The sequence below is a fragment of the Pteropus vampyrus genome, unplaced genomic scaffold, assembly GCF_000151845.1.
Source record: "Pteropus vampyrus isolate Shadow unplaced genomic scaffold, Pvam_2.0 Scaffold139, whole genome shotgun sequence".
NCBI lineage: Eukaryota > Metazoa > Chordata > Mammalia > Chiroptera > Pteropodidae > Pteropus > Pteropus vampyrus.
The window spans coordinates 3,497,425-3,507,773 of record NW_011888920.1 but is presented as its reverse complement, the minus strand read 5'-3'; the positions used below and the strand labels follow the sequence as shown (position 1 = coordinate 3,507,773).

At 33.7% G+C, this 10,349-nt stretch overlaps 2 pseudogenes; one reads left to right on the top strand and one right to left on the bottom strand.

Moving 5' to 3' along the window:
• Positions 1-2,798: 2,798 nt before the first annotated feature.
• On the bottom strand, positions 2,799-2,917 carry LOC111744723 (annotated as a pseudogene).
• A 6,705-nt stretch (positions 2,918-9,622) lies between these two features.
• On the top strand, positions 9,623-10,011 carry LOC111744691 (annotated as a pseudogene).
• Positions 10,012-10,349: the final 338 nt, after the last annotated feature.

Here is a 10,349-nt window from a genome sequence, read left to right as displayed (position 1 = left end):
TTTATATATATGTTGCATTGTGTATTCACCGCCCACAGTTAGATTTCTTTCTGTCACCACGTATTTGACCCCTTTTACCTCATCTACTTCCTCCCTTCTCCCTCCTCCCCTACCCTCTGGTAACCACTAGTCTGTAGTCCATGTCCATGAGTTTCTGTTTGTTTGTTCTGTTCGTTTTTTGCTTTTAGTTTCATATCCCACATATAAGTGATAACGTGTGGTTTTCAACTTTTTCTATTTGGCTTATTTCGCTTAGCATGATTATCTCAAGGTCTATCCACATTGTCGCAAATGGCAGTATTTCATCTCTTCTTATGGCTGAGTAATATTCCATTGTTTATATGTACCATAGTTTCTTTATCCAATTGTCTGTTGTAGGATAGTTCGGTTGCTTCCATGTTAAGTATATAATATATATCCCCTGTAAGAATCATTTAAAGTGCTTACTAAAATGCAGATTTCTCAGAACCACTCCCAGAATATCTGATGCGATAGGCCAGTGTAGGATCTTGGAATATACATTATTTCATAAGAATCCTAGCAAAGTTTGCTGCAAGTGATCCTTGGACCATGCTTTGAGAAATTCTTCTCTACAGTGTTACTTATTTTTATTATGTACTTAATTTTTTATATGCTGAGAGAAGTCAATTAAAAGTACCTTAATATTATTCTACTTTCTGTTGTTTTCTTGTTTTGGTTGGCATTTCGAATGATGATACTATTGTATAATGCAGCAAAATTTATAAAAATTTATGCTTTATTAGTATAAATTGCCCCTTGTTTTCTCATTTTTTCTTTTTAAACCCTGGCTAATATTAATATTTAACTCCCAGTTTCCTTGTGTGCTCCCAATGTCCTTAAAAATTCCCTCACGCCACTATGTATTTTCCTAGTATGAGTCTGCCCACTTTTTTTTTTTTTTTTAAACTTTCAGTCTTTCTAAATGACTGCTGCAAATGCATTTCTTATGGACAGGAAATATTGGGGGTTATTTTCCAAGTCTGATAGTTTCCTTTTAATAGTTCAGTTTATCTCATATTTATTATGACATATATGTGATCCTGGGCTGTTGTATATTGGAGAAATGAGGCTTTGTGTTGTCTTTCGATTTAGAAAGTGTCAGAAACACTTCTGTGTAACTCAAGCTTGTCATAAACAACTGCAGCAGGGATCACTAATAATAAAACTTCTCTCAACCACCAGAAGTTACTCTGAATTTTTATTGTGTGTGTCAAACAGGGCTTAATTCAAGGTGAAAAAGGAGAGAGGAAAGGAAAGAAAATTTGCAATTAATTCTCTTGTATTTGAAATGATCAGTAATAGATATAGTTATGAATTATCAAATTATTATAAATTACGTAAGTTTATAAAATTATCTAAAATGTGTTTCACAAACCTCGAGAGCCATATACTCAGAATACCATTTTCTTTCTCAGCTTTATGGAGCATGTGATATTTGATAAACTGCATCTATTTAAAGTGTACAATTTGATAAATTTTGACATATGATACATGCCTAAAACCATAACCACAATTAAGCTAATATATCCAATGTCCTTAAAAATTCCCTCACGCCACTTTGTAAACTCTCCCTTTTGTGGCCCATCCCATCCCGCCCCAGCATATGCTTCTCCGCACTATAAATTATTTTGCCTGTTCTAGAATTTTAAATAAGTGAAATCACATACTACTTTCTTATGTTTCTTTTCTGTCACTCAGCTCATACTTATTTTGAGATTTGTTCATGTTATTGCATGTATCAATACTTCATGTTTCTTACTGAGTAGTATTCCTTTCTATGGATCTACAGTAGTCCTCCCCTCCGCCCTTTATTCATGGTTTCACTTTCCATAGTTTCAATTACCCATAGATGGTTTCACTTTCCATGGTTTCAGTTACCTATGGTCAACTGTGGTTTTAAAACATTAAATGAAAAATTTCAGAACTAAACAATGTAAATGTTTTAAGTCGTGTAGCATGTTGAGGAGTGTGATGAAATCTCATGCTGTCCCGCTCTGTCCTACCAGGACGTGAATCACCCTTTTGTCCAGTGTATACAAGCTGTATGTACTACCCTCCAGTTAGTACCTTAACAGCCCTCCCCGTTATCAGATAGACTGTCATGGAATCATAGTGCTTATGTTCAAGTAACCCTTATTTTACTTAATAATGGCCCCCAAAGCCATTCACATAATTTTCATTACAGTATATTGTTATAATTATCTTATTTTATTATTGTTGTTGTTAATCTTTTACTCTGTCTAATTTATAAATTAAGCTTCATCACAGTTATGTATGTATAAAAAAACAGAATATATACGGTTCGGTACAATCTGGGGTTTTAGGTATTTTCTGAGGGTCCTGGAACATATTCCCCTGCAGATAAGTTGGGACAACTATACCACAATTTGTTTATCCATTTACCTTTGATGAGCTCTTTCCAGTCTTTGGCTATTACAAATAAAACTTTCTTGAACATTTGCATACAAGTCTTTGTGTGGATATCTGGTTATATTTCTCTTAAACACTTGGAGTATAATGGCTGGCTCATAGATATGTGGTGTATGTTTAAGAAGCTACAAAACTATTTTTCAATGAGGCTGTACAATTTTACATTCCAACAAGCAATATATGAGAGTTCCAGTTGTTCCACATAATGACAACGTTTAGTATGATCAGGTTTTTAAATTTTAGCTATTCTAATGAATGGTATCTCATTGTGATTTTATTTTTATTTATTTATTTATGTATCTATTTATTTATCTGTCTGTCTGTCTGTCTGTTTGTTTGTTTGTTTATACCTATTGCACTTGGTCTTCCTGGGTGGTCTCCCGTCCAAGTACTAACCAGGCCAGATCCTGTTTAGCTTCCGAGATCAGACGTGATCGGGCTTGTTCAGGGTGGCATGGCCATAGACCTCAGTGTGATTTTAATATATACATTTCCCTAATGACTAATGATGTTGAGCTTTTTCATATGTGCTTATTTGCCATGCGTATATTGTCTCTGGTGAAGCATCTGTTTAAGTCTTTTGCCGATATTTCTCATTAGGACTCTTTTCTTCTCATTGAGTTGCAACAGTTCTTTATATAATCTAGATACAGATCTTTTGTCTGATACATGTTGTACAAACATTTTCTTCCAGCCTGTGGCTTTTCTTTTCATTTTCTTGACAGTGTCTTTTGAAATCCAAAATTTTTAATTTTGCTGAAATTCAACTTATTGAATTTTTGTATTGTTTGTGGTTTTGTGTCATATTTAAGAAATCTTTATGAAGTGAAGATAACTAAAATTTTCTCCCATGTTTTCTTCTAGAAATTTTATAGTTTAGTTCTTAGGTTTAGATCTATGATACATTTTGATTTAAATTTTGTGTGAGGGTATGAGAAGAGTCCATACTGATTACAGTTCTTACATATTAGTCAAAACTCTATTTATCTATTTATTTTTCCATTAGAATACTTTGCCAGCTTTGTCAAAAATCAATTTACCATATGTGTGTGAGTCCCTTTCTGGACTCTTTAATCTGTTTCATTGATCAATTTATCTTTACAGTTATACCATACTATTTTAGTGTTTATGATTAGTGTTGCTTTTCGAAATTAAGCAGGGTAAGTTCTTCAAATTTGTTGCTTTTTCTCAAAGCTGTTTTGGCTATTATAGTTCCTTTTCATGTAAATTATAGAATCAGCTTTCAATTTCTAACAAATGCCTGTTGGGATTATCATTCAACATTGTATTGAATTTATAGATCAATTTAATAACATTGAGTCTTCTGTTTCAGACATCACTTATGTTTAAAGAGAGACAAATTTTCTATGTCTGGTATTTAAGGGGGAAATAATGCAAGGGAAAGGGAAAAGGAACAAGCTGGAGCAGTAAGCAATCTTAATCGTTGACAATGTGGGTCATGGGGTCTTTCAGTTATATCTCTGTTGTAGGCCACGTGGTGGTTTGCCTGACTAACAGCAAAACTATGCATCTCACTAGCCCTTAAAATGACACTCTAGTATTAACCTCTCTATATATTACAAAATGGACTACCACTACTCCTTGTCTTCTACCCTGCCTCACTGACAGCCTACTTCATTGAAAGATGGCAAGTTTAAGTAAGTTCTCTTTATGTCTTGTTTTTTCTATTCCCTAGCTCAGTGAACTTCTTTTTGCCCAGGCTCCTAGATCTTGCTAGTTCAAACAGTGAATCATTGGTTTGTTACATCAATTTTGTACCCATTTTAGGTTGATTTGGGGCACTACCAGAATTCTATAAAGACATATGTCTGTTCTCAACATCCTTCCTGAATTTGGTCCAAATTGTACTGTATTTGAACATTGTCTTTCAAAGATTATGACCTGAATTTGTAGTTGTTTTCTAGTGTTATTGGAGATGGAGCAGATTCTTGTTCTTGTTTTTGTTTGTTTTGCTTCTCATTCTTTTTATTAGTTTTGGTTTCAGAAGAGACATTGTAAAAGGACAAAAACCACTAAACAAAACCTTTGTTATTCCACCTTCGATAACTTTAGGATGTTAAAAGCATCTTTTTCTCTTCATGCCTAGGTCAATTTTGGCTGAGGAGAGATAGGAGAGCGAAAAAATGGGGGAAAGAAATTTACTATGAAGAACTCTGCAGGAATCTTTGATTTATAGACCAGACCCCAAATCTATTTGGCAGTGACTTTCTCAACATGGATCCCCTTTGTGCCCTGCAAAGATCACCATTTTACCTTATCAAACAGATTATCAAATAGTTTGTCTTAAACCAGCCGATAAAAAAGAAAAAGACTACTAATTCCTGGACTAGATTAATACACAAAGTTACAATTTACTTACCAGTTTCCAGGAACTTTCCTTGTTGCAGATACATACCAGTGTCCACTGTCCATTTAGACTAGATAATTTCTGGCTCTTATTCTTCAAGTCCCGATCCCTTGGTATGGATACGATGTATGCTGGCCTTCCAGTAGCCTGCCTGAGCACCAGAAATCTTATTATATATGGTGTAAAGAAACTGAAGTTCAGAGGGGTTAAGTGACATATTCAAAGACATTAATTTAGACATATCAGAGCCAAGACTTAAATCTATCTTCTTAGACTCTGGGTGCCTTTATTTTATTTTTAAAAATAGCATCTCCAATAACTGTCATAGGAGTTTATATCATTTCTTCAGGAACTGAATCAGAGAATATAAGTGACTTGCCTCAGATCATATAGATGATAATTGTAGAGCTGAGCTAGGACTCAGATCTGACCTAAATCCAAGACGTTTTCCAAAGCAAAAGGTTGAGACTTGACTAAACCAATTAACCAGTGCTTTCTTCTCTCAAATCAGCAGATCCAATCACACTTACTTGCTATGTTACTATATTTTTAAGTCTTTTATATCCTATATGCATCTTTCAGATACTTTCTTGAATTAGTCAAAATAGAATGGTTCAGTTTGTCTCTATTATGTCCCCAGGCTCTGGAACATTGTGCCTGCTGCTTGTGAATATTTAAAACTTTTCACTCCTTCTTACTCATACCAAGGCAGTTTTACACTTTGAATGAAGCCAATAGGAAAAATCTGTGCTAATACATAAACACTTTATTCATACTGCTCTAAAAAGTCACCAAGTAATAAAGATTTAGAAAGTTCCCATTATAACCAGGATATGTTAATTTATCCAGCTGTGAGATACTGAGTTAGAGGCTCTGGAAGCTAATAGTATTATGTTGTAAATATTGCAATGAGGAGTTGAATTTTCTGACCTCGTTTCAATTTTCTTCCTACCTTGAAAAAGGGTAGGCTGCTTTATTACCCGGAATGGCAGAATTTTCATGAATTAGAAGTACTACAATGTGTCTGGTAGGGAGGACAATTAACTTCCTGAAGTCTTTCAAAGGTATCTTTGAAAGATGTCCACTTGCATTTGGAGATATTAATAAGGCATCTTAATATTTCATGAAAGTCAGCTAATTTGAGATCAATAGTTGGGGCAGGACTCAAACCACATGGCTACTGGGAAACTAAATTGTAACATATGTAGTAAAATAAAACTTAAATAATTTCTATCCATAACATCTTTGCTTCATTGTTATTTTACACTGAAATCAATTTCAACCTTAAAGGAAGTGTTGGTTTTTTTTTTTTTCTTTACTTACAGTTATCAGAGTACAATGTCATTTGAAAAGAATATTATCTTTTTGCTTTTAAAAAGGAGCATGGATGTGGATAGTGACTAGTGAGTTTAAAACCTGTAACACCTGAATGGTGGATACGATTTGGCTAAATGTTCTTTCTAGTCTTGTCTAACCAAGGCTGGTTTCCAAGAACGACTGCACTGATGCCAGAGTCAAAACCCAAAGACTTATATCAGGTTTTGTGTTTTTGTTTTGTCAAAGCATCATTGCCTCGCTTAGGGAGACCTATTTCTGGTCTTTCTAGTATTTGAGCTATCATGCAGCCTTTCTAGTAATTTCTAGTCTGTTATTGTTAAAGAGCTTTGGCTATTGCTCTAAAACTGATTACATGTAAGTGGCAATCAATCTCCTGTGAATGATTTTTGACTGCCACAATGCCTGATATTACAAAACTGACTGTGCAAGATTTTTTTCATTTTGGTTTTCATACTGAACAGCCCTTAGAATTGTAATTGTTTGCCCTGTCACAATCCCCTTTTGAAAAAGTAACCTCAGGCAGTTCCTTCTTCAGAAATTTGGAGGCTTTGGAGCAAAAGAAACTGTTATCTGGGCCATAACACATTCATTCGAGGATCTGTGCTCTAATCGAAGTAAACACCAGTAAGAGTGATTCCTAGCCTGAGATCTGCAAATGGATTTCAGGAATGTTTGTGCATTTTTTTATGAAAGAGTCTATAGTTTTACTGAATTTTCTAAGGCAGCATTTATTAAAATGTGGCTAATGTGCCAATCAGAATTTCTGTAAGGCTATAGAGTACTCAGCAAGCTCTTGGCAATTTTAAAAGAAAAGATGATGAGATAAGTTCACACAAGAACATTATAGATTTTAAATGTAAGATTATATTTTTAGAGAAATATATTATTCTCTATTTTAATTACTATGTTCTGAAGGACTGTGAGTGATTTGGGACTGCATGTATCAGTTTCTTTAATATTCAATAATCAGGGTGAAGTTTAAAGTGCCTAGCCTATTTTTACATCATTTATAAGCTATAGTCGTGCCTACTGAATATACCTTTTGTTGTCACTATATGAGTTACATCACAAAAACAAACCATAAAAGATGTATCTGTATCTTAGAATAATAGTAATTTAAATACTACAACTCCAAAGACTATTCCAAATGTACATAGTGAACAAGGATTTATGAGCTTGGATAATAGAGTGTGATGACCTTCTTAAGAAGCTTAAAATAATATAGATAGGGATTTTCTGAAAATACTTAACCCTAGACCTGTCTTTTAAAACTCTGAAAAACATAGTATGGACCCTTAGAGGTTTCCACGTCATTTTCGAAGAACAGAAACTTCTCCCATAAAATAAAAATTTTCCAAAATAAGCATAGCATTGCTTCTGGTATGAAAATGATACATTTTGATGTTAAAGGCAGAGAAGAAATCAAAACAAAACTATAGATTATAAAAAGAGTTATATTCCATATACTTAAAAAAAAGTGTTATGGTATGACCAAGAAACTTATAAAACCATCTGCAAACTTAAGTAAAATGATTTTTCCAAATTCCAAGCTAAAGCCACATTTGATGGTATTATCAAAGAACTGCTTCATTTTTGAAAAGTAAACTGAAAAAAAAAAAGTCTTTGCAAACCATCCTTGGAAGTTCAAATGCAGATCTCTTTTTGTTCATCTGCTCAAGAATCTAACAGGGTGAGAAAAAGTCATCTCCACAAAATTAACCCTAGTCCATGGAAGGCACTGCTGTAAGTTTAAATTTAATTAAACACGGTGCAAGTCTACCAAAATGATAAGTAATTAACATAAAAGTACTCTGAGAAGCCTTCTTCATTTGTCCAAGATGGAATAACAGGGACAATTTTACCCTTCTATCTGCAACCTCTAAAAACAGGCAAAATATATAAATGAAAGGCTCTCAAGACATTGGGCATTAGGCAATTAAGAATGTTGATCCTTAGGCATGGGAAAAAGGTAGATGAGCCATATGATTGCTTCAACTTATTGCCTGGGAAAAGTTTCCAGGACAAGGCTCAGGAAGGGGGAAACCTCTTCCCTGAATTGAGGAGACAGATCTGCAAGTTTGGATATGCTAAAGCAGCTAGAGTTTGTAGGAAAAACAAACAAAAAACAAAACAAAACTAAACAAAAAACTAAAAAAACAGAGAAGAGAGCTACATAGAGAGATAACTCCAGAAATCAGCAGAGATATCTTTTCAAATACACAATACAGTTCTAATCAATACATGCATGTGAGGAAATTACTCAAAGTGTGGAGAAAGGATACCCCAAATAAGTAGTAGGAACAGTGCCTAGAGCTCACATAGACTAAGAATAATGTTTATTGCCAACAACCAGAGTGAAAAAACCAGTAACTAATGAGGTATCGGTAGTGGGGGAAATTAACTCTAGATTAAGTTTTGCCTATTTCCATGTAACAAAGTTTAAAAGTTAGATCCCAAAGTATCAGTTTTCAAATAACTATGTCCCAGAATGAAGCTCAAAAATATTTATAGGAATACAAAAATATCCAGCACCCAACAGGTATAAAATACAGTATCTGGTGTCCAAGTAAAATTACCATGCATGCAAAGAAATAGATAAACGCAACACTTAATGAGAAGAAAAATCAGTATAAATGGACTCAGAAATAACACAATGGTAAACTTAGTAAAAAGGACTTTAAAAGGATTAATTATGACTGTACTCCATATGTTAAAAGAGCTGGAGGAAAGATTGAGCAAATCAAACCTCAAGAGATGAAAATTATAATTTCTGAGATAAAAAATACACTGGATATGGTTAACAACTTTAGGCAATAGAGCACAGAATATTAGTGAACTTGAAAACATTATAGTAGAAACTATCTATAATGAAATTTAAAAAAATACTTAAAAGTAAAAAAGCATCAGTGAACTATGAGACAAAGTCAAGAAGCCAAATACACAGTCTCCTAAGACGAAGATGGAGAGGGGGAACTGAAAAAGTATTTGAAGAAAAAATAGCTGAAAAATATCCAAATTTGGTGAAAATTACAAACATGTAGATCTAAAAGTTCAATGAACTGCAAGTACAAGAAACATGAAGAAAACTATATCAAGTCACATCACGATCAAATTGCTTAAAATTAGTAATAAAAAAAATCTCAAAATCACTTGGAAAGTATATGCATTATGTTCAGAAGAACAAAAATATGGATGACAGCACATTTTTCATTGGAAACAACAGAAACAACAACAAAAAAAGTAGAAGTGCAGCATCTTTAAAGTACTGAAAGGAAAAAAAGGCCTGTTAGCCTAGAATTATATATCCATCAAAAATATTCTTCAAAAAAGAAGATTATTGGGATACCAATTTTGACTACTCACAGACTTCACTTGCTGGGTCTCAGAGTAAAATGAGATATGTGAGATATATCAGCAGAGTTCTCTTTGTGCACATACGTGAGAAATTCCGTAAGGTATCCATCTATGAGTGAAATTGCTGGATTGAAAGGAATTTCTTTCAAAGAAGTGACCATTACAGTTTACCTCATTCCTTCATTTGAGGATCACAATTTCAAGCCTGTAGTATATCACGGAGGTAGTTTGGACCAAGGCTTAAAGGAATTTATAGCATTTCTAAAATAACATGTCCCTTTAAGGACCTGCCTGCCACCACCATTCAGAAATTAAAACTATCATTCGTCAAGAACATAAATCAATGACAAATGAACTTGTGCCGAGTTTGAAAGATGATAACAGACTCCTGTTAAAGAAGACAGCACTCTTAAAGCAGCTGGAATCACCAATGAAACTAAAATTGCATTCTCTGTGAAGATCATAAGAACTACAAAGCTAATCCCATTTTATCCCAGTGAAAATGTCACGAGGTTTACTTTTTGCATACCTGTATTAAACTCTTTATTTCAATAGTGAGGTTTTTTTTTTTCTCTGAAATTGACAAATAGACTTTAAGTTTTTAAAAAGACTTAAAAAAGGACATTTTTCACACATACACAATTTGCATTTCTTCACACAAGAGACCTTCAGTGCAAGACATATTAGGAGAAGTCTTTTAAGCAGAGGTAAATTACATCAGATGGAAACTTGGATCTACACTAAGAAAGGAGAAAGAGCAGAAATGTTAACTACATGGGTAAATATAGAGACTTTTCTGTCTTTAAATAATTTTTCTTTCAAGGATAATTAATCTTTT